Below are 25,466 nucleotides of genomic sequence, written 5' to 3'. Positions count from 1 at the left end.
TGTCTGGCTCCTGAAAATATTTGTGTTTGTGTTCTCTTAGAGGAAAATTAAGTTGCATGTTGAAGTCTCTGAGGAAGATAGGAAAGCTTGAAGATGCTAGGCAGACTGTATTGAGGGGTACCAGTGTGCAGGAATAAGTGGAAGACAGAGATTTCAGATGAGCACAGGCTTGATTTAATAGACACAGAAAAACAAAAGAAAATTGTAACTGCCAAGAGAAGGAGATGAGAGAAGCTAAAAATCTCCAATGAAATCCAACGAAGATGAGAGGGTGAGAAATGGTCCCATGCAACAGTGTAGAAGGAGAGACAGAGTAGCCAGGGGAAGGGTTTCTTTTCAATGAATATTTAATGAACTGAGTTGTACAGACAAGATTTCCATGTTTAAGAAATACAGCACTCTAATTTCTTAAAATCTTTAGTATATTGGTCTGCTGGTCAAAATGCTAAATACTCGACTAGTAATTCAATCAACAGTAAACATTTAGTAAGCATTTATCAAAAATTTCCAAACTTTTGGCAGATCTAATATTACGTTTTTGCCTAATAGACTTTATAGCATCTAAAAACAAAGGTGTGGAAATAACTCTGCATTTATTCATTATTTTCAAGAGAAATAAGGTGGACAGGAAGGAAGAAAATTGAGTATGAAAGAATAACATAAAAATGGTCAATTTACAAGGAATATTAATAAATTATTAAGTATTGCCAGAATGCATTATTTAACCCAAGTAGTCTTAGCATCTTCAGTCATGACTGTAATGTATAAAATGCACCCATAGACACACTGCATCCTGAGAGCAAGCACACCAGGGTGTTAATGACGTGCTTGAGGCGGCACCTTGGGCTTTGCCTCCAGCCTTGAAATGCAGTCACTTATGATCTGCGTAGATCCATACAGCACGTTTTCACTAGGCTCAATATACTCTAAGGAGAGGTAAATATTATACTATTTCATTTTCATTCTCAGCTCCTAAAATCACAGCTATTCTTTATAATTCAATGGTAGTTTTGAGTATGCTATAATATACCTGTAAGTGAAAATCATGGACTTGTGACAGTGTGTAAGTTTCTTGACTCATAAAATTAGAAATATCAAAGTCTGAAGTAGATTTAAAATATCTTTTTATATGTACTTAAACAGCAAATTATTGAATTTTTCTTTTTCTCCATACATAGTTCTATTTTATATAATAGTTTTTTGAGATGATATTAAAACACTGATTGCAAAATAAACTAAACAACAGGGATTTTAAAGCCACTGCCAACTATAATGGAGACATACAGCGTACAGACCAAATTTCATCCATTGAGGTAACAATTGTCAATTTGTTCCTTATTTGTACTAACTCTGCCTCCTATCTCTTGGCCCATATCAAATTGCAATTTGTTCATTATTTACAAATTCGGGTGGGGAAGGGAGTGATATTTGAAGATTTAAATGGTCAACGCTGTCTCTGCAAACCTGCTTCATCCAAGCTAAAGATGGATGACATTTGTATAAGCAGCATCTTGTTGGATAGCTGAGAGACTACCTACCATCATTTAAGATTTAGAATTGCTTAAAGTTGTAGTAAGATTAGGGTCAATATCATCCAATACCTCATAGGAATTTGAATGGTACAATTCTTATTACTCATAATAATAATAATAGTAAAAATCTATTAATTTAAGTACATAAAATGTGCCAAGTACCGTATTACTTGTTCACAAATTATCTCATTTAATCTTCAAAGCAAGATTATGCATAGTCAGAACTATTATCTCTGTTTTACAGATAATAATAGCTAGTATTCACTGAGTTCTAAATATTCGTTCAATTCACAACATCCCAATGAGATACTTACCATTCTCTAGAGAAAATCCAAATATAGACTGACAAAGTGATTTGCCTAAATTCCAAATGTAGTGAGGTTGGAGCCATGACTCGTTTGTAATTATGAACTCATGTTCTTAACCACAATGCTGTGGTTATCAAATGTATCAGTCATTGTAAGCAAATCTAGATACTTTAACAGATAAGCTCCAGAATCCCATCAAGTTAACAAAATAAAAGTGATATTGTATACTCATGTAATGGCCCAAGACATAATGTTTACTCAAGTTATGATCCTAGCTCCAATGCAGTTGAAATGTTGTCTGTCAGCAGTGGAATCTAAAAAATAGAGTTCAGCTTTGAGCCCAAGAGGAAAATGAAATATATTTGGTATAGATATGGCATTTTTCTCTGTCATATCTTATTTAAAAATCTTGACTTTTCTGTATGAAAGTTGGAACTATTGAATTCTTTTAAGTATAGAGTGATATTAGTAAATTTTTGTTTTACAATTATGACCACAGCTATATTACAAAAAATACATCTATTCTTTGGTCTGCACAGGGGTGAGACCAGCAAAGGGGATGCTATTTAGGGGAACCAATTTCTGTGAGAAATGATGAGAGCAGGAGCTGATACAGTGGCTGTAGGAATGAAGAGAAGAGGTAGGTCTAGCCTTCGGAATGTATTTAGGGGATAGAATCAAAAGGACTTATTGAATATTGGGTGTGAACAATTAAGGAGAAAAAGTGTCAGATACTTCTGAGGTTTTAAGCTTGGGGCACAATGTGGGTGACAGTAAGGAATAGGGTGTGGAAGTGATTTCACCACATGTTTAGAACAGTTTCAAGTAAAAGTCCTTTGTCAACTAGGTAGACATTGATTTGTGCTTCACTGATTTAAAAATCTCCTAACAGCAAAACCAAGGAAAATTAAGTGAATAGTAAATTAGCCTGGTTTATTTCATTCAATCAACAAATAAATTTGGACTATGAACTGTATGCTAAGCATTGTACTAGAAGTTAGAGGAAACAAAGTAAAAGACACAGTCTCTGGGTTCAGGATATTTAGGTCTAGTGGAATACAATCATGATCCAACTGAGTAAGTGGTAAATAAAGCAAACTTAGGATGTTATGACAATACACAGAAAAAGCATGAAACTCAGAAGAGTAGCAAGAGAAGGTCAAAAAATCTTCATAATAGTTTGAGAGGCATAAGAGTTAGCTAGGCAAAAAAAGAAGACACGTTTACGCTGAAGGAAGAACGTGTATCTAGGCTCAGAAGGAAAACAAGGAGGACCACAATTAAGGAGAGCAGGCTGGTAAGCATGGCCAGATTTGAACTGAAGAAGGGCTGGCAAGTGATAGGGTTTGGGAGGTAAAGGTCATTATCATATGAAAGATTTTTACATGCCTTAAGCCTTTTGAAGACTTCAGTTTGAAAGTTAAGAAAACCACTAAAGGATTCTTAACAGAAAGATGATGTGGTCACACTCATGCATTATAAACGTCATTCTTAGAACAGCATGGAAATTGGGTTGGATGAAAATAAGATCAGAGACATGGGAACCCATCCCGGGGCTTTGAGTGAAGTCCAGCAGAGACAGTGGTCTGAAATAAAGCAGTTGCCCTGAGGATGTATAGGAGAGGAATTCAAGAAATATTAAGGAGGCAAAACAGATTGAGTTTTATCCCCAGTGAGATTAAAGGCTAAATGAGAAGGAGGGAAGGGAAGGGGAAGGGTAATTTTCAGCTTTCTGACTTAAATAACTAGATGTCTGATGGGGCTATACAATGAGATAAGGAACAATGAAAAGGTGAGCAGGTCTCGAGAGGGAAGAAGAAAATAAAGTTAGTTTTAGGCATGTAAGTATCTATGAAGCATCCAAGTAGAGATGTCCAGCAGGATGTTGGTCATAACTTTCTAAGTGTAGAATAATATGACTCAAAACTTCGTGTATTATCTATTCCTTTCCCTACTTAGCTCAGTGCTTTAATGAGGTCAAGATAAGAGTCTTGGTTTAATTTCTTCTTCTTGACTTAACTCGTAGACTTCTGCCAATGACAAGTGAGAACAGTAAGAGAGAACAGAAGATTAAATGCAAATACACCACCGTAACTCCTTGTTGGTGAGTAGTTTGATCATCTTTTTTAGAACCTAATTATAAATTAAAGAAAGTCAAAACTTATCCTTTTATATTTTATGAGTGTTTTGAAAGGAAAATAACTTGAAAAGAAAAATCTAAGCCACAAATAAAATGACATCTAACAAAAACCTATAGTGTACTAGTTATTAGTTTGTGCTGATATCTATATATTTACAATTACACACTATTGTAAATTGAGTCTAAATTTTATCCCCTTTCCTAAAAGAAAAACCAAATAATAAATATAAGAAGTGAATGGATATAAAATCACAAAGAATGGGATGTAACAAAACCACAATGTAGTTACACAAAATTACGATTTTCACGAGATAAGAAGAGTGTGTATTCAACCAAAGAAATTATACTATTGCAAAGTAGTCTGAAGCAACAGATTTAATAATGGGAGTTCTTAAAAAAGCAAATACTTTTAGAAAACATAGCTTTATAAAAACTTTTGCAAAAGTTATCAGTACCGTGTACATAACTTACACACATTTATTTAAAAATCTGAATTAAGCAAGGTTGACCAGGGAAATTAGAACTGGAGCTCTCCGAAATAAAATCTAGAAGAGGGACCATTGGTTGGATCCAGACATACGGGTTGTTAGAGTTTCCAGACATATGAAGCAGTTTAAATATTTCTGAGTCTTTGATGTAACTAACTCAAAGTTTCAGAGTCAAGCCTGGCCACGGTGGGTGTGTTCTCCAGGATCCACAAGCTTCTGCCAACCTCTCAGGGGACAGCGCTCAGGAGAGCCCTCCTAGCGAGCACCCTGGAAACACCTCTGGCCACCATGCAGCTCTGTGATATTATTTGAGGAGAATTTTTTTCAAAAGAACCAGAAATTTTCAGTAACATGCCCTAGAACATTGCTCTTTGGTGTACATAGACATGGTATCAGTGAATTCAATGTTTCTTTGCTCCTTGTGAAAATAGCTTGTCTGGGAAGACGTTTTCTTTAGAAATTATGGCTATCTCAGTTCATAATTTGAAATCATATAATCTCAAAGCAAGCTCTTATGTTAGCACTTCAATCAGAAAATTTCTCTACCGAAGAAAGTTTTGTTATTAATATGCAAATGAATGCTATAAGGCAGATGACTCTTTTCCCCAAACCACAGTCAATTAACATACCAATAACATTAGGTGCTGCTAGTGTAATCAGAATTAGTGTTTTACATTACAGATCTTTTAACACTTCTTAGATTGTGAGATTGTAAAGAATCTGAAGCTATCGTTAATTACTATGATGCAAATGCAAAACGTATAGGTTGAAAGAGTGGAAGAAAGTAGCCAAAGAGGACATAAATATGTCAATGTTATAAATGTTCTTATTCAGGCTCCTGAGTTGATAACTGAACTAGGGAACCACTTGATTTCTCTAAGTGGGCATTTGGTATTCAAATTGACAAGTGTACTCATCTGTTATATTAGAATTACGTAATCAGGGTGTCTTTTAGCACACAAGTGAATGTGAAACAGCAACAACACAAATAATTAAAGAAAATCACAGCAGATATATGATAAACTACTCAAACTCTTGAGGTATCACCTAAAGCAAATTCACAAAGTTGAAGTATTTTAAGAGATTAAGGTTCAACATTAAGAATTAACCAGAAGACATTGTCTGCAGGCTCTCTATGTTAGCTGGAAAAAGAGTGCTTTAGTCTCTGGGCGCGTTGCTGATGAGATTTCTGACTAAAGTGTTACCTGTCCACCATCACACAGGTCAGAGTCAATACAGAACAAAACAGTGAACTCTTTTGTTTTACTTTCTGTGAGTTGGGAAATGATTCTATGAAATTTATTTATTCAGCAACCTCTTATTTGTCATCTGTTATATTGTAGTCATTGTTATAGGTTCTGGGGTTCTAATGTGAAAACAATGTCTTTTAGTACTCAAATGCAGCTCTTTTATATCTTGGATGTTGTTTTAAAGAATCTAATTTATATCCCATAATATACAATGCTATTTTTTACTATCTTCTCTAAATTGCTCCATCTGTTCTCTCACACAGACTTTGTGAACATTCAGACAAATCAGTTTCTAGTAGAATTTCAAAGACCGGTGTGTGTTACTATTTTGTCGGTGTACAGAGTATTTTCTGAGCCGTGTTGACTTTGATAATGGTTTCTCCTGGGAATAAGGCTGACACCCCATTTTCCTGTTCTAACATCAATGTGAATCTAAATCATTCAAAAACATAGAAACTACTCTCCTGAACATTTCTGGTGCTCAGAGCCAGCACTTATGGCATTGGTACTAAATGGGCAGGGGTGGCTTCTCTATAGTCAAAAACAGTGATTTCACATTCATTTGAAGTTCAACATATTTCATACTTCAAACATTAGTTTTGGAAACTACATTGGAAATTTGGAAATATTGGAAAGTCTTCACTGCTTCTCCTCCCCTCCCCGCCCCTTGCTTGACTTTAGATCCATCCAAATGACTTGCTTTGGCCAACAGCTGAAGCTGGAAGTGAAAGTGATACCGTTCCAAGCCCAGGTCTTCAGATGCCTCATGACTGTCCCCCGCCTTCTGGTTTCTCTGCCATCACTAACAAGAACTTGTCCAGGCTAGGCCATGGCCAAAAGGAGAATAAGAGACATGAGGAGCAGATTTGACCCGCACTTCTCAAGCCCAGCCCCCCAAAAAACATAGTTTTGTGAGCTGGATAATTTACCATAGTGCACTGCAGAGATGGGTGTACTTGTTTGTAATGAAGAATCAGCAAGGCTCTTCCAACTGGTGTTTATGGTTTCTTATTTTTCTAGCTATGAAGTAAAGTATCTTGAACAATGCCAAAATGACCCTGTGTACTTTGTCCCCATACCTTGCGTTCAGCCTCCTTTCTCACTAAGCCCTTTCCCTCTCCCTGCACTCAGTCTCAGTGGACTTGTTCCAGTTCTGTGAACTTGCCAATGATTCTTCACACCACAGGAACTCACATTTTGTTATGTCCCTTCTCCTTTTTTTTTTGGGAGGAAGATTGTCGCTGAGCTAACATTTGTGCCAATCTTCCTCTATTTTATGTGGGACGCCATGACAGCATGGCCTGACAAGTGGTACTAGGTCTGCACCTGGGATCTGAACCGGTAAACCCTGGACCACTGAAGAACATGTGAACTTAACCACTACACGACCAGGCTGGCCCTCATTCTCCTTTCTTTACTTGGCTCCTTCTCACCCCTTAGAATGTCAGCTCAAGCACTACTTCCTCAGGATTAGCTTGACACAGTTACTATTCCACATTTGTTCATGTGATTTTGTGATTGTTTTCCACCTGTAAACTAATAATAATGGGAGTGTTTAAATGTTGAATAAAGTACCCAGTGAAAGAGGTGATGCAAACCTGATGTGAGTCACTTCCAGATGACCAATTAATTATGCTTTGATGCTGCTAGCCCAACACTACTTAACCACGTATTTTTTGCAAAAGTTACACAAGTATTAAAATGAATTATAAGTGGTATAAAACAAATGCAATAAATACATTGAGTTATCTTTCTCTCTTCCTAACTTCAGATAAGTAAAAATCCTAAATTTATTCATCAGCTTCTCTTTAATACAATAGATCAGTCAAGCTGAGAATCCGTTCCTCCTCTTGCTCTGGGCTTCCTTGGTGTCCTCCCATGTGATGCTTCACTTTCTATTGAGAAAAGCCACTTCACCTCCAGTATCAACTTCAGGCTTTAATATTTTTGTTTGCATAACAAATACAAGTTATAAATTTATAGATTTTCTTTCCCATTTCCAGCTTAGGGAACCAAATCACCTCCTATATCACCGAACTGGATTTAAAAAGAGGATTCTCCATGCAATTATAGCAGGTTTGTGATTTGGAATCCTGGTGCAGAATTTTCCATATTTACAATACATTTAATATTTTCAACTACTTTTATCCCAGTCTCTTGTGTATGCATATCTGTCTCCCTACCTAGATAGCAAGCTTGTCTTAAAGATAGGATCTTCGTTTTATTCATCTGTGTATCCATGCCCCTCATTTATAAAATATAGCATAGTTTTAAACACACAATAAGCGATTAATTTGTATTTGTTGACATCCTAAATCTTATTAATTATAAAGAATTACCTTTTCTACTTATATCATGGCCAGGACAAAATGCTGGAATTATCTTCGTTGCCTCTTTCCATTCCAGAAAATCATTCTACCACATTAAAAGAAAAGTCTCTTTATTTGAAGTTCCTATGATGATTTTATACCTCCTTCTCTATTTTTGTCACAGTCATCCTCCAGTCTGTCACATATTTCCAACTTTTCTCGAGGACATTTTAGTCCCTTGTTCACAGTTTTCCCTTTTACCCAAACTATTGTTAACATCCTGAGAGGTTTTATGAATGATTCAATATTCTGACCTCAGAGATGCTCTCATTTCACAGTCAGTGATCTTTATTTCCATCACAGCAAGAACCTGCCAATTTAGGCTTGTTTGGGACAATTCCAGAAAATTTCTATAGCAAAATTAGTAATATAGTGTTTTTATCCATCCCTATTTCCAATTGTCCCTATTCTTCCATTGAACTTTCATGGTTTCCTCATCTACCCTCTACTCTTCTCTTTGTTTCCAGCCATGAAAGCCTATCGTCCCCTCCTAGTTTTATAACCCTTTCTACTAATCCTAGCCACTTTGATCTACAGTTCCAAATATTCACTCCCTAGCATACTGAATACTCCTAACTCTTTGAATTTTGTGTTTGTTTGTTTGATCCAAACTTACTGGTTTAAATTGCTGGATAACTTCAGCTGTCTCTGTGTCAACTGTTGCGTCTGAGATGCTATCGTTGCCAACTATAACGAAACTGATAATCTTGCCATCCCAACCTCATTGTCTGGAAGTGCTTGCATGGTCATGGAATGCTGAGGGTCTGGTACAACAAATAAATGTTTAAAGAAAGGATGCAGAGAAATTGTTAAATATTTCAAATTTGATCAAAGAAGTTGAATTTCAGTCTAAGGATAATAGATAATATTTGAAGTTACTAGAAAATGGAAATGACATTGCTTGATCTGTCCTACAGATTAGGAAGTGTATATCACGATAATGTAAAAAACAAGTTACTACAGTGTGAATGTATATTAACATAAAATCAGTGGTATAAAGGAAATGAAGATGACAAAAATAATATTTTTCTTGGGTGGAAGCCAAATTTTTTTTAAAAGTATTCCTTAGCTGTGGTTCCTAAACCTGGCTATTTGTGATAATCATCTGTGGAACATTTGAAAAATGCTGAAGCCAAGGGTCCACTCTTGGGTTTTTAATTCTTTGGGTCTGCAGTGAGGATGAGGAATCTGTTTTGCATAAGCACCACTAATCACTGTGATGTACGTACAGATCTGAGAATCATTACCTTATACTAAGCTAAATTCAGATCATCTTTGTCCCTCAATATGTGGAGTTTTAATTCTTTTTTGCCTGTTTTCTCATAATTGGTCATTTTAGGAGAAGTCTCTAAGCTAAGGGTATTTTCCTATTTGTTCTAGCAGAAACCATCTCTCACGGCTTGAGAAAGCAGTCCCCTATGGCCACATTTCCCTCAGTCAGAGACGGTTTGCGTTGTCTTGCTGTCAATCATTTTTCAGTAGTAATCGCCTGTCAATTTCGCCTCCCCTCTCAAGAGATTTTATGGCATTTACGATTTATGTGGCAGCAACTGCTTTCCAGAGCAAGGCAAAAGCTTTGAACACTGTGTACAGGACTAGGATCTATCTCAATGCCATCCTAGCAATGATTATCCCGAATACTGTTGAGAAGGAGTTTGAACAGCTTGAGTTTCAGGGGCAATTCTCCTCTCACAATCATCGGACAAACTCAGCATGTTGGATTTATTTTGCCAAAAGAAGTGAACAAATAAACGTCTCCAAGTTCAAGAGAATTTGGTTTATAAATCAAAATATATTAAACAATATTCTATCAATTATTAAATGAAAATGGGAAATTTTAATTCATAGGACATCAATAATTGTATAAAGTGATTTTCTTCAATAATTAAAATCTGACCTTATTATCACTTAAAGAAAAATATGCAATCACTTTTGCAATGGCATTTTAAACCTGAAGTTTAAATTAAAATAAAATTAAATAATAAATTAAAATAAATAAAACCTGGCTCAGATATTTTGGTCATTAATGGCTTAAAGAAACTATTTAGGGGCCAGCCCTGTGGCCAAGTGATTAGGTTTGCATGCTCTGCTTCGCAGCCCAGGGTTTCACCGGTTCAGATCCTGGGTGTGGACATGGCACCGCTCATCAAGCCTTGCTGGGGTGGGGTCTTACCACACTAGAAAGACCCACAAATAAAACATACAACTATGTACTGGGGGGATTTGGGGAGAAAAAAGAAAAAAAAAAACAAAGAAAAGAAAAAGAAACAGTTTATTTAGACTCAAAAAGCAAGTTTCATTTCATCAGAAATGAGCTTTCTGTTGGTCCCATTAGCAAAATTAAAATGCCTGGTTTGGTGCTTCTTGCCACACAAATATGAACAATTCTCTCTGCTTCCTTCCCCTCCAATTTCTTAATAAATAAGAAAGGAACTTGTCATGCTCTTTTCTGCCTTAACATACATGGAAAAAAACCAACTATACTCACATTGGAACTGTATAACCTGCAAGCTGAAGGATTTAAGAATCACCCCTGTATATCCCGGTTTGCTCTAAATCCATCTCCACGTCCAAAGTTTTGCTACATTCTCTTATTAATCCCCTCCCGGGGTATGCTCCCCTAATCTCATCTTCAGAGTTATTTTAATAGATGCAGCAGATGCTAACAGGTAAACAGAACCAAATAATAAAAATTAGTAAACAATATGTTTTTCTTTTGAAAAGAATTATTGCAATGTAGTTTTTAATGTAGTATTTATATAGCCATACCTTACAAAGCCTGTTAACCTGTCTTTGTGGGTGCTGGGGTGGCTGGTAATCTAATCACCCTACTTGGTTTAAACTCTGTCACTTTATCAGAACAAAGGCCATGTCTCAGTAATATTAGAGGTGCTCCAAGCACATTGTCCAGAGAAATTCTGACTAAAACGCCTTTTTTTCTCTATTGTCTACACTCTGAACATTGCTGCAAGGCTCTCACCCTGCAAGCCGCTTTGAGTCCATTCTCCGGCATCTCCTCCCAGCCCCTCCCTCCGCTTCCCACTCTGCCCTCTGCCATTCAGGCAGAAAGCAGGACATCCTTCACTCTGGCCCTTCTCCTGCGACAATCTGACTGAGGTGCCATTGTCCTTTCTACCCTTTTGCCCTTCCTCAGTCCTCATCCTGCAGTTCTGCAGAGCCAGACTAGGTCAGTACCCCAGGGAACAGAGAGAGAGGGAAAACTGAGAACACATTAGTGATTTTTGACCCTTTCCACAAAAATGTGCATGACTGAAATATCACATTCAGTTAAGCTTGAACTTGAAGTGCTGGACATCTTAAAAGAAGGGAAGAATTGCTTTAAAAATAATGAACATACCATAAAATATAAAATATGTGATAAAAATATGAGTATTCTTATGGTCATCTATAGAGTACAATGTATTTTATATCGTGAGGTTTATATATGTTTCCCAACAAACTCGTTATATAGATATATAATGAGTTTACACATATATACATATAAGCTCTCTTTGTTTAGTTCCCAAACAGAAAACCCCAAAACGAATTGAGTTTAAAAAGAAGGCTTCTGGTTGGTGACTCTCCGTCTCGGTAGTAATGGAACCACTGACCGCCTATCTTGTTCCATCAGAATGTCATGAAATTCTCACATGGACTTATCCTCAGTTGTCTGAGGATGGAATCCAATAAATTATTGAAAGAGAGAGAGAGAGAAGGAGCTCCTAAGAAGTTCCACTGGGCATCAAGTTTATCTTCTACCTGAGTGTTTGAAAGATGGCTCGTACATAAAGCACTGGCATTCCTAAGTTTTATTTGAAAAGATGAAACTGAAAAGCTGGAAGTAGAACTAACAATATTAAGATTGTTAACTCTTCCCTGATTTTTCATATTATTTTTAAACTCCACTCATTAAGTGAACAAATTAATCAAGATAAAGTGTGGAGATGGAATCCATTCATTTTTGTTTAGTAAGTCTCCTTACTAGAAATTTGTAAATTTAAGAATTAAAGTGAAGGCATTATGTAGGAGGAGGGAATATAAATGGAAAGGAGTAAGAAAATATAGACAGCAGTAATAGTCTAAGACATGATAACGATTCCCATTTTAATTTTTATATCTTTAGAGATGATCTTCATCATACATCTAAATAGCTTCAAGCCAAAGCCACAAAGATCCTTTAAGTATCAGAAAATGTGCTACATGGCGTATCTATGGTGATGAGTAAAATTTAGACTACTGGAGGTGAGCAAGATGAATTGTATCCAGGAATTGATAAACAATATTGTACACTCGAAATTACACAATGTTATCAACCATTATAATCCCAATAAAATTACTTGGGGAAAAAAAGAAAATGTGCTATATGGAGTTTTAAATCGTGTGATTATGTTCTTACCCACTGATTTTAGCCCTCGGGTACCCAATCTGTGAGTGCGTTAACGGACTACTGGCGTGATTAATCAGCAATTCTCCCTTGAAGTGATCCTTAGAGACTCTAAATCTAAGAGATTTTCATAGACCCTTAGAGAAACAGAAATGCAGCTAAGTTGTTTCTACTAACCTATTCTATAGGTGTTACTTCTTTTATTTCACACAAAGATTTTCATGGCTACGTGGCTTGGGAAAGAATAATTAAAATCATAGAAGGAAATATGATCAGCTAGATGAGGCAGAAAATAAATCTAGGGGAAAAATCACTTAATAGTTGCTGCATTTTTGTAATCAAATGCTTTTCTTAGATGCTGAAGGAATATATTTCACTAGAAGTTACTAAGAAGAGTTAGTGTGTGATTTTTCTCCCCTTTATTCTCATGTATAATAACATATTTAAATATTCTATAAACAGTTTAAATAAAAATCATGTATATTAAATACAAAAAAAGCCCTAACTTGAGGCTTTATTCCAGATAGTAGAATGTATGTAAAGAAATGAGATGCATGCTTGGTAGGCTGAGTAGCTTGCTGCACAGCACATCAAGCTGCTTATCAGAAGGAATTCCAGGCTACGAAAACCCACAGGGGGGAAGAGAGTGGCTAGGCTGGACCTCCATATCTATTAGGCCAGGTCCAAAAATGTATATTCCGTTTACAAAGACAACATGACAACTCCTTCCAAGTAGCGAATCACAGCTCAGCAAGTATCCTCGAAAGGTATATATCTCTTTGTGGAAAGCAGAATCCAAGAATAAAAAGCTGGAAGTCAAAAAATGTGATTCTCTTTAGTAATGATGTCCAAAACAAATTTTTTTTTATGAGGAAGATTGGCTCTGACCCGTGTCAATCTTCCTGTGTTCTGTGAAGGATGCCACCACAGCGTGGCTTGACAAGCAGTGCTAGGCCCGTGCCAGGGATCTGAACCCTTGAATGCCTGGCCACAAAAGCAGAGCGCATCAACTTAACCACGATGTCACCAGGCCAGCCCCCAAAACTGAATTTTGTAGTCAGCATTTATATCTAATATAGTTTCTGGAATCTGGAATTATACTTTTCTTTGGGGGAAGGGAGATGGCAATTAATGATTTTTAAAGTGATTATCATTATTTAACTAAACTATCCTAGTGAAAGTATACTTTCCACCTACACACACACATGCACACACACACATACACAAAGTGCAAAATTTCCATCAAATGCTAATTATTTTTCATTGTATATTATTTTATTTTAAATACTATTTATTCAGTTTGGAAAATCTATTTCATTGGTTGTTTTTCAAAGCAGCCATTTTCACACTGTCCTCTTCTTTTGTTTTGAATTTGAATTTAGTTCTTCATTTTTGTCTTTGAATGTTTCACTTATTTTAAAGTCTCTGCAGATTGCTTTGTTTGCACAGCCCATCACTTGCGCGTGCTCCAGTATGACTCACTCTCCTGACGGTAACTTCATTTGCTGATTTGTGGTTTCTGTGAGTTCATCTTCAGAAGATCTGCCTCTTAAGCATTTCTCCAGACATTGGCCTTGGATAGCCCAGGCCACCCTGTGATGTTATTGTGCTGTTGACCCTGCCACAGCATTACAGAGTTCACTGATCCAGGATCAGCTTTGGGTTAGTCTCAAGGCCAGGGGTGGTTGCGTCATAGGAGTAGTACGAATTCAACTTTCTCCCCTGGTAAACTCATGCTCTCATTGCCAGATCTTCACAGGGACTCCCTTTCTAAGTGAATCTGGCACTGAGCGTTTATTACAATAAAAATTATAATTTTAATAGCTCTTTTTTTAAACCCCAAACCCTCCCAGATTGGACAATAAATTATATGGTCACTTATAAGCACAAGGCCTATGGCCTCAACTCCATGTAATGCATTGAAACTTCAGTCTCTAAGGCGAGCATTCTCAAACATTAGTGTGCATTTTGTTGAAACACAGATTGGGGGGCTCCACTTTTAGAGTTCCAACTCAGAAGATCCCAGTAAGTTTCAAGAATTTGCATTTCACAAAGTGCCATGAGGATGGGAATTGAATAATAACACCGTTGACGACCTCAGGCGAGGACCATACTTTGAGACCAGCTGACCTGACCGAAGGGGTGTGTGTGCATGCGGACCTTTCATCTTTGCCGGTTGGAAAGCTTTCTGTCTGCAGGGACTAGAGGTCCTTCTGCTTTGTCCTCACTGCTGCCTCCTCCTCCTCCTCCTCCACTTCTTGCTGCTGCTGCTTTTGACAGTTCAGCTATTAATTAGTTTATACATTTCTTTTCTTTTCACTCAATTTCTACTGGAGCCCAGATGCGGAGAAATAGTTAATGATAGCCCTCCTTTCCCAGAGTATTGCCGTGACCTATCACTCAAGGCCCTTCTTCATCTCACTCCCCCACATCCCTGCCTCCACTTCCTCCACAAGGTAGGAAACTGCATAACTGCTTAACAGATAGGCTTTACAAGTCCTGTTCTTGAATTCCTGTAATAACAATATATATTATTATTCATGTATATATATTATTTTTATATTATATATGTACTAATAAAATATAACTTTTAATCATCTATTGGATTTATTTAACTAAAATTTTATTTAGCATTTTCACCTCTATGTTTACTTGTGAAAAAAGTTTAGTTTTTAGTTTTGTTTTGTTTTTGCTGTTTTGATTTTACTTTGACCCTTTTTTAAATCAATCAGCCTCTCACTCCCTCCCTTCCGCCCCCCTCCAAGGCTGTGAAGTTTTTCCTTTCTTTATATTTTCCAGAATAAGTTTTATTATATGGAATTATCAGAGTCTGGAAATTCTGGCAAAAATCACCTATAAAACCATGTAGGCCCGGTATTTTATTAAAGTGGTAAAGGAGAGTGAGGAAAGTCTTTGATTATCTTTGAATTCTTTTAATTTTTATTGGATTTCTGACTCAAATTTGAAAACATATTCTTTAATAAATTTGTCTATTGTGCTTGGTAAATTACTGTATACATGTTCATACAAATAAATTCATGTGTATACTTTTATATTTTTATCCCATAATTTCTTTGTCTCTGTTGTATCGGCAGTTATTTTCCTGTTTGCATTCTGTATTTCTGACTTTTTTCTCCCTTCTCCTTGGTCCTGTTTTCCAAAACTTAGCTACTTCATTGGATTTTTCTTGATGCTGTTTACTGATAAGTTTTTGTTGTTGTTGTCATCATTGTTTCTTTAAAATCTGACTTTAAAAAAATCTATTTGTTTTTTCGGTATTTGCTTTCTTTGTCTTTTCCTACCTGTTTATATTTGCTTATTGTTTCCTTTACCTCTTGTTATCTGAGCAGTATAACTAAAGCTATGCACTATTCTGTAAGTAATGGTTTAGTGATGTCCACAAATCTTGGCATAAAGTGCTTTTATTATTTTCAAGTTTCCATGTGAATTTCTCTTTAACCCAAAAGGTATTTAAGAATATTCTGCTCAATTATGGGTATACTAGATGTAATTGATTTCCAACCTCATTGCACTTTTAAAATAGATTTTATTTTTAGAACAGTTTTAAATTTACATGAATATTGAGCAGAAACTACCACAAATTCCCATATACCCCTCACTACTTCTCCACAAGTTTTTCCTGTATCTTGCATTAGTGTGGCATATTTGTTGTAATTGATAAGCCAATATTGATACATTATTATTAACAAAATCCATAGTTTACATTAGGGTTCATTCTTTGTGCTGTAAATGGGTTCTATGGGTTTTGACAAATGCATAATAACATATATCCACATTACAATATCACAGAGAATAGTATTTAATGCCCTAAAAATCCAGTGTCCTGCCTATTCATCCCACCCTCTCGCCATTGAGTGTTGTTTGCATAACCTAGTCTACGTAATATCGGTACCTTTGTAGACCAGGGCACAGTGAATTTTGTATCCTCGACGAAGAATATGTGTACCTATTGTGTTATTTAAATCTTCTATTTATTGCTTATGTATTATTTATTTGAATCTTAACATTTCTAGGATGAGTGTTTTAAAACCTTGAAGACTGATTTATCTCTATCCATAATTCTGCCAATTTTTGCCTATTCTGGCTAAATTGGTATATCCATGTTCATAACCATTCAATCCACTTATTTCTTCAGCATCCTTTTTGAGCACCTACTCTGTGTCAGTCACTCTTTTAGGCACTGAGCACACAGCACTGAACAAAACCTACAAAATATCTATTCTTGAGAAGTTTACATTCTTGGGTGTGCTGAGGAACAAGGTAGAAAATAAATTAGTATAACACATAGGATGTGAGATAGCAATAAGTGCAATAGAAAAAATGTAGAAAGTAATAAGAAAATAGTTACGGGGGGGTGGTAGTAAGACCTTTCTAAACAGGTCTGATGTAATTAAGCAGTTGAGATAGATGAGGGAGTGAGCAACGTAGATACTTAAGGCAAGAGCCTACTGGACCAATGGGCCAAGCTATGCAAGGGTCCTGAAGCTGTAGCTTATCTTCTAATCTTCAGGAATATATTCTTAATTATTTCTTTACCAGTTTATAACAACTCTTCTTTCTTCATGATGTTATTTACTTTTAATTCTATTTTGTTTATACGTATTATAATTCCTGCCTATGATTGTGGCTTCTTCTAATTACCCAGTGTTCATTTTCCTCCCCTTCCTTACTAACAGAAACCTAAATTTATTCAGCACAACAATGTGTCTAGATGTCAATAGTGTGATATACTGAAAAATGGCCCCCAAAGTATCATGCCTTAAACCCTGGAACCTGTAATTGTTATCTTATTTGGAAAAAGAGTTTGCAGATATGATCCGTTTAAGCATCTTGAGTTGGGAGATTATCCGGGTGGTCCTTAAATACCGTCACAGGTACCCTTATAAGAAGGAGGCCCAGAGGGATTTGACCCACTGAGAGAAGGCAGTGGCAGACAGAGGCAGCGACTGGAGTGATGCGGCCACAGCTCAGGAAGCTCGGCAGTCGGACCAAGAAAGGAAGTGAATCTCTTCTGGAGCTTCTGAAGGGAATGTTGCCCTGCCGACACCTTGCTTTTGGCCACTGGCTCCAGAACTGTGAGATAATAATTTTCTGTTGTTTTAAGCCATCCAGTTTGTGCAGAGTTTTGGCAATAGGAAACTAGTACACTGACCTTCTCAGACATCCTTGCAAGTAAAAGTGGCTGAGTGAAACAGTCACAGACCCCAAGTCCTACACAGCAACCTACTGGTAGTTTCAAGGGAAAGTATTATTTTCTTGACATAGATGGCATCCTTTCCTCTTTTCCTTTCTGTCTTTTCCTTCCTGTAACGTGTGAGCAGTTGGGGGTGTCACAGAGTATCACCTCTCTGACCACTGCTCTTCTGATAGCGCTTCCTCTCCCTTGATTGACTCTGCAAAACACTAGGACATGAGTGGAAGAAAGGAGAAGAGATGCTTGGGGCCTGGAAATCAGTCCACAGTCGTTTTTATCTTCTCTTCACCCCAATTGGTCTTGGTATGATTTTGACCGTTCCCTCCATTGATGGTTGCACTTGGCTGTGGCTGTTTGCTTCCCCTCAGTAGTGTGAGGGCAGCAAGTGGAGAAGAATGAGCAAGGTGGAAAGCTCTCTCCAGACTGCCTGCCCCCGTTCATGGCTGCTCACCTGTTTCCCAGGAGCCAGTGTCTACCTTCCCCCGAGGTCACATCTGCAGCCTGATCCTCAGGGTTTCTCACACTGAGTTTCTGTAGTTACTTAATCCCATATATATAAATTTCCAGACTTGAGTTGGAGGAGGGACCCAGCACACTGGGTTGGTTTGTCACCTTGTCATGAACCAGAAATCTCAGATATTTATTTAAACTTTTTTTTCAGCTGCCATTATATTTTCTGTAATTACAAGAAAATAGAGGCTTTGTCAAATCTGTTCAGTCCACTTTTTGACCTCAAGTTGCATCTTATAACTTTATGTTTGTGAATTTAATTCTCATAAAACTCATTGTTTTCTATATTATCTGCCCTATTTTTACACATGAGATTCAAAGAATGTTAAGTTATTTTCTAAGGTTGACATGGTAGCTGAGTGGGCCAGGTCTGAACTCATGCCTGTCACACCTGAGAGTCCTGCAGGGACTAGGATAGTGTGATGCATTTAGACTGCTTCCTTTTACTCAATACGTCTCACAGAGTCAGATTTGGGCGTAAGACACATGTTCACAACAGCAGATTAAAAAAAAAATGGATGACTAGATACGTGAAATATTGGTCAAAAGAAATTTGAAAGGTGTAAATGATAAGGTGCAGCTGTTCCTACATGCGATTCATTAAATGTCTTTTAACTGGCTTTAATGAAATTTTCTCTCTTCAAGTCAACATAAAACCGAGTCCATCATTTGGCCCTTCTTTGTCTCTGTTATCTGAAATGTTTACTTCTCAGCAGCAGCACCTGTTCCTGAAAAGTCTGCTTTGCAGAGTGATAACTATTGACTGAATGTACATGTGTGTGTGTGTGTGTCTGTGTGTGTGTAGCGTGAATTCTTGGGTTGTCAGCAACGCTGTGAGAGAAGTTCTTTTGGGTTCCTGGACCCAATTCCAACATGTGTGTGGAGGCTTCCCCATACCAACAAGCAATTCTTGGACACCAGTAGGGTGTCCAAAAATCAACTCAATTAACTCAATTCTGACACTATCTTCCCGGAGATAGCATCAGAGTCCACAGGTAAAGGGCTCTGTCCTACAAGATCACCCGCCACTTCAGACCCCTATCACAAGCCAGGTCATCACCTGTGCTTCTGACCAACAGGCTGCAAACTGAAGGTTCCAATAACCCCCTCCAACTCAGGATGCCAAATGCAAGTCCAGATTATTACCTGTGCTTCTGATGGACTGGTTATAAATCAGAGGTTTCCAAGATTCCCTCCTTAGGTAGGTTCAATTAATTTGCTAGAATGGCTCACCGAACTCAGGGAACCATTTACTCACTAGAATACCCATTTATTACAATGGATATTAAAGGATACAAATCAACAGCCAGATGAAGAGATACAGAGGGTGAGGTCTCAAACATAGGAGCTCCTGCGCTTGTGGAGCTTGGGGCATGGCACACTATCATCACATGGAAGCATTCTGGTTCCCCAGCCTGGAAGATCCCCAAACTTGCTGCTCCTTTTGAGTTTTCATGGAGGTTTTATTATTTAGGTATGACTGATTACATCATTGACCACTGGTGCTTGATTCAACCCCCAGCCTCTCTCCCCTCCCCAGAAATCAGCAGCTGGAATTGAAAGTTCTAATCCTCTATTCCTGCTTGTTTCCCCTGGTAACTAACCCCCATCCTCAGCTGCTTTCTAACAGTCACCTCAATTAATGTAAACCCAATTGTGTTGGGAAGGGCATGTCATGAATAATAGGACACCCATTTCACCTTTATGGCTCTGAAGCATTTGCCAGAACTGAGAACAAGACACCAAATATTATAACAAAATGTGCTCCCATTGCTCTTCTCACTCAGGAAATTCCAAGATGTGAGTCAGGAACTGTGGATGAAGGCTGAATATATATGAAAAGTACATTTTGGTCATCTGAATGACGGAATGTATTTATTTCTTATAAATCACAATATTGCAGAAATAATTCTTAATTTTTATTGAAGGCTGTTTTGAGCATAATGTATATTTTTAGATATAGAAAACAAAGAAGAGATCCAAATTGAACACAGAGGCTAAGGCTGTGAAGACTGACCTTCAGTTTGATGGGGCTCATCTAAAGAGTTTCTGAAGCGACGTTGTGATTAACTCCTCCATTCTGTAGGAGCATTTCCCTCCACGTGTGGGGTTCAAGTAGGAGTTCACAGAGGGGCTAACTTTAATGATTTTCATGGTTTAACCAAAATACCTGAAATAGCTTTTGAGGCACTTTTTCTCAACATCTACATTACTGAAATTCTGTCTGTGTTCTGTAAAATGCAATTACAGTTTTTCTCAATATACTATAAGAATAACAGGGAGATATCATCCCTCAAGTCACTAAAAACAGAACAACTTGCATTAGGATATTGCTGAATGTCACCGTGCCTAAGATAGTGGGCTTTGGAATCAGAGACTTGGGTTTGAGTCTTTTTTGTCACCTGCAAGCTGTGTGACCTTGGGCGAGTTACTAAACTTATTAAATATCTGTATTATTCTACTTAAAATGTGAGTAATTGTAGCTTTCTCATTAGGCTATTGTTTGATTCCTTTGTATTGTTCTGGGTTCTCCAGAGAAACAGAACTAATAGGATCCTGGTTTATAGAGATAGCTATAGCTATAGATACTTTACCGCACAAAAATGGGACTCTCCTACCAGATGCTCATAAAAAAATCCAATTAATTACAGCATCAGCTTTTGGGAAAAGAAAAAAGCTTTATTTATAGATCAATCTGCAAGAAGATGGGGTTATTCCCTCAGATCTGACTCTCTGATTCAGGATTTGTGGTACTTTAAGAGGCTAGGGAGAAGAGGTGGGTATGCAGAAATGCTGGTAGGACAGGTTGTGAGTGGTGGGCTTCAAACATTTAGGGTGAGGTTCTCAACATTTACAGTGAGGTTCTAAACATTTACAGTGAGGTTCTAAACATTTACAGGAGGATTCTAAACATTTACAGTGAGGTTCTAAACATTTACGGTGAGGTTCTCAACATTTAGGGTGAGGTTTTAAGCATTTATGGTAAGGTGGGGAAGGAATTTTAACACCAGATCTTCCTGGATGACAAACCCTTCTCTTCTGACAAAAGTCCGAATTTTAAGTTCTGATCATGTCCGGGTTCTTTGGTTCTGTGGGAAGGAGAATCTTTGGTGCCGAGGTCATTTCAGGTCAAGATTTCTTCTTCTGTACTTGCTGTCATTACATGACTTTGCAAATTTTCTGAAAGACAACTCTTACTCTGTTGACAAGAGATGGCATCTGTTAGAATTGGCTTGAGCGGGCCCATGGTCACAGATGCGTCAATATCTATCTGCATCTATCCATCTGCCAGGAGAGGAGAGATATTTTAAGGAATTAGCTCACACAAGTGTAAGGGATGGTGCCTGCAACATCTGTGGAGCAGGTCAGCAGCGTGGAGACTGGGCTGAGAGTGGCTGCTGCAGTCTTGAGTCTGAGTTTTGCAGGGCAGCAGGCTGGAAAGCTAGGCAGGGTTTCCATATTGCAGTTTTGAGGAGAATCCCTTCTGAGGGTGAGGAGGGAGAATCTGCCCCATTCATCTCCTGCGACTTCTGATGGTTTGCTGGCAATCTTTGGCATTTCTTGGGTTGTAGATCTCTGCCTACATCTTCACATGGTGTTCCCTCTGTGTGCATGTCTCTGTTTCTAAATTTTCTCTTTTTATAAGAACATCAATTATTTTGGCTTAGGGCCCATCCTAATGACCTTGTCTTAACTAATTACGTCTGCAACTACCCTATTTCCAAATAAGGTTACTTTCTTCAGGTACTAGGCATTAGGACTGCAAGATATGAATTTTGGGCATCCATAATTCAACCCATAGTATCCTTGTAACAGAAACTGCTCAATAAATGATAGTTACTCTTTTTAAACATGCTCAGATACTTAAGGAAGACTGAATTTAGAGTTCTTTAAGAAAAGAATACATAAGTTATGTTAAGAACTTGAGTTAATCCAAGGCAAGGATACTTATTTGTCCATGTAGTTCTATGACACCAATGAATAAAACGATAAGACATAGTGCTTGCTGAAGGAGTATAAATTTAAAAATCAGAAGTTGTATTGGCTCTAGAAGTAATTATTGATAAATTGCAGGAAATAGAGGAATTCGAGGAGAAGAAATATATAGGAGAAGAAAATATCTGTAGATTTTGAGAATACTGTAGCTCTTCCTCAATCTATAAGTACACAGATTTGGTTTTCCTCCAGAGGATAATCCAATTTTGAAAGTCTTCAGGAGCATATCCTGAAGAACATTGACTGAAAAGCTCATGAAGAGAAAGTAGGAATTTCTCTGTGCAGAGAAAAAGCAATAAAGGGATGGGAATGGGAGCCATGGAAATTTGTAGGAGGACTGTACTCCTTGTACAGGAATTCTAGTGTTAGGCAATAACTGATTTTGGTGATCTCCAGCAGGAATTCCACGTTTTCCCCACACCAAAGACTTCCATGTTTGGAAAGTCTACCCAATCCCAAGGTGCAAGAACTTAGAAGTGGTTTTCTCCTCTCTTTTTATTCAGAAGTCCCATGCTTTGGTCAACTATACCTTTACAACTCTGCTTTTCTATTCCTTCTGAATACAAATTGAATTCAAGCCCTCACTACCGTGCTAACATATATTTGAATAATATCACTACCGCTTTCTCCACTTTCAGTTTATTCCCACTCCCAATCTGTTTTTTATTTTTCCTATGGTAATCTCAAAGCTTAATTCTGATTATGCCTCCTTCTGCACATGGGAGGATGGAATAACTTTCCTTTAGCCATTCAGCCTAAACACCTGAATTCATCATTCTTTGTCTGTGATAGATTGATTGTTTAATGGTTGCATCTTCACCCTTCTTGGCTCTACACCATTTGCTACGCGATTTTTCAGCACCTTTCATCAAGATGTAAATACTATTTCTCCACTTTGATACCTGTTTTGTCAAATAGAATGTTCTGGAAGCAACAGTTGCTTAGGAAGAAGTGCGTAACAACTCTGTCACCAACCTAACAGTCTTATCTGTCTACCTATCTTGTAAATTCCCTTAAGCTCTTTCTCTGTGCAGTTCCTTTGATTTTGTTTCACATTTTCTAATTACAAAATAACTATAGAAAACTTGAGGAAATAAGGGAGAAGGATAGAGAAAATGAAGAGAGATAAGAAGAAAAAATGGCAAAGGAAAGAAGGGCAACCACTGTTAACTGAGGTGTATTAATTGTAGCTCATTTTAATTTTTTTTCATAAAAATTGAAATACAAAATCCACAATTTTGTAATCGATTTAAAAAATTTATATTCAATATTATATCTTAAGCATCTTTTCAGGACATCATTTTAATGATACATTTCCATGATAAGATACCTCTAATATTTTCAATGATTTTACTATTTCTGGGCCATTATTTTATGTTTATCTCTTTTGGTATTATAAACCCAGATGTATTTCTGGTACTTATATGTACTTTTTATCCATGTATATGATTATTTCTTTAAAATTGATTTCCATGAGTTTTTTCAAATCCTGAAATGGAGCTAAGGAGTGAAAGAATATGAACATATCTGAGGCTCCTAATGAATTACTATCCCAGACTGTTTTACAGAAAGGCTCACTCATTCACATTCTCATCCGCTTTGTAAGAGAATTATCAATTACTTTGCACTTGGCAGTACTTAATCACATTGAAAAATACACATTTTAAGGACATTGATACCTGAAAAATACTTCCTTTTTATGTATTTAAATGTCTTTGATTTTAAGTGAGGTTGACTTTTTCCCTCCAAATAATGGCTAGCCATATTTGCTTCCTGCTTGTGTGTGTGTGTGTAGTTTGTCTATGATCACTTATTGCCCATTATTTCCATTGGAGTTTTCCCTTTGTAAAAATATCATTTTTATTATTTCTTTATATTTTAATAATATTACTACTTTATCATATGCATTGCAAATATTTCCCTAATTTGTTGCTTAGTTTTCCCACTTTGTCTGTTTTGTATATTTTATTGCTGTTTCTTCATATGGTTCTATTTTAAATTTGCAGATGTGTTTATGTAATCAACCCTGTCTTCTCCTCTCTCTGTGAATAATACAAATCCATTCCATCCATTTTAATCTAGCTGGAATTCCTTTTGTGACATGGTGTGACATGAAAACAAATTGATTTTTAAAAAACTACTTAAACATTGGTTTCAAAATTATTCATGAAAAAAGCTTCAGTACCTCACTCATTTACACACACACACACATATATATAATATACATAAAAATATATAAATAACTATCTGTCTATTCCTAAGCCAACGGCAGGACTAGTATTAACAATTACAGTGTTAAAATGTAGTTCCTATCTTGTAGAACTAGATTTCCCACCTTGCTCTTTTTCCAGTATCCTGGGATTTGAAACTACCTACATTCTTACTGGATAAATTATTGTAGAATTTTATTCTTCCAGCTGAATATATATATTTTTTGCCCAAGTCAATACAAGTGGGATTTTTATTGAAATTATCTTCAACTTAAATTGGGCAAGAAGATATAGGAATGTGAGCCATATCTTAAATTATTCAAGTTCTTTTAATATTTTAGAGTAAAAGTTTGTGATTTTTATTCACATGTTCCCACCCATTTTCTTTTATGGCTGTTTGGTGGCAGTTTATTTGGGGGCGGCTGCTGTGATTTGGCTTTTTTATATACATTATGCATTTCTTGCTATAGCTGGAGTACATTACCACTTATTTTATTTCATTTTTAAATTTTATTTTATTTTCGTGGGATGGGTACTGTTCTGAGATTAACCCCAACAGGTCTGAACGATCACATGATAGGTAGTAACCAAGGCAGAAGCTATTTTGAACTTGCCTGCACTTTCCTCCTCCGTGGCTTTAAAGGTAGAAGCGCACTTTGTTTCTGAGGCACACTCTCCCTTCTTCTTCAGTGACCATAGTAGTAAGCCTTTTTAATTATGTAGATATAAGAGAAGTCCTGAATAGGGATGATGTCCGAAGACGGATGCTTCTGATTGAAATATTAAGCATTCTGTTTAACAATGAACTAGTGCATTCAGAACACAGTGGCATCTTTGATAAGATTATTAGCTAAACACATTTTTTCCTTTTATTTGATTCTTTTTCATTTTGGGGTCGAGTTCTGGGGGAAGGGCACCCTGCTGGAAGTTGAATTCTCAGAATCTGAGAATCTAGGGAGAGAGGTTTTTAAAAAGAATCCACTATTCAGGCTGGACCCAAAGAGAAAGGGAGCTCTCCAGGAGGGTCCTAGCCAGTAGGCTGGAGGAGAAATGAGACCTGATTA

The sequence above is a fragment of the Equus caballus genome, chromosome 28 (genome assembly GCF_041296265.1).
Source record: "Equus caballus isolate H_3958 breed thoroughbred chromosome 28, TB-T2T, whole genome shotgun sequence".
In the NCBI taxonomy this organism is placed as follows: Eukaryota; Metazoa; Chordata; class Mammalia; order Perissodactyla; family Equidae; genus Equus; species Equus caballus.
This window is presented reverse-complemented; position numbering follows the sequence as displayed.